Here is a 539-nt window from a genome sequence, read left to right as displayed (position 1 = left end):
CAGGAAAGAGGCAAGAACCAGCTTCTAAGCCAAAGCTCCGAGTATTTATGAAATTGGATTTAAAAACCACCTCTTTGAGGAAAACAAATACTAATTTAAAAGTTTGAGTCTTTCGTTAATCAAACGAATTGGCTTTAATGGAAGGGAAACTGAAGCACGTTCCCCGAAGGTGAAAGAAATTTTGTTTCCTCAGGCACTTATGTCGCAGGCTGACAAGAGAACTCAGAAGACATGGAACATTTACTACCCAGAGAGCTGTTTGCCAGCCTGTCAAGTCAGGTGAAGTCTCCAGGAAGACGAGCCTTGCCCATGCTGTCTTAAATGGCAATATTCCAGCTACGGCCACACCACCCTGAACGAGCCCGATCCCATCTGATCTCAGAAGCTAAGCAGGGTCGGGCCTGGTTAGTACTTGGATGGGAGACTACCTAGGAAGACCAGGTGCTGTAGGCGTAAAAAATAAAAATAAAATTAATATTAAAATTAAATAAGGAATTGTAAGCTGACAAGGTTCTTGCAATCTGTGAGGTCAACCAAGG

At 43.0% G+C, this 539-nt stretch overlaps 1 pseudogene; it reads left to right on the top strand.

Moving 5' to 3' along the window:
- Positions 1–334: 334 nt before the first annotated feature.
- On the top strand, positions 335–453 carry LOC111743384 (annotated as a pseudogene).
- Positions 454–539: the final 86 nt, after the last annotated feature.

The sequence above is a fragment of the Pteropus vampyrus genome, unplaced genomic scaffold, assembly GCF_000151845.1.
Source record: "Pteropus vampyrus isolate Shadow unplaced genomic scaffold, Pvam_2.0 Scaffold112, whole genome shotgun sequence".
Taxonomy (NCBI): domain Eukaryota; kingdom Metazoa; phylum Chordata; class Mammalia; order Chiroptera; family Pteropodidae; genus Pteropus; species Pteropus vampyrus.
The sequence above is the reverse complement of the archived record's forward strand: the minus strand, read 5'-3'. Positions and strand labels throughout refer to the sequence as shown.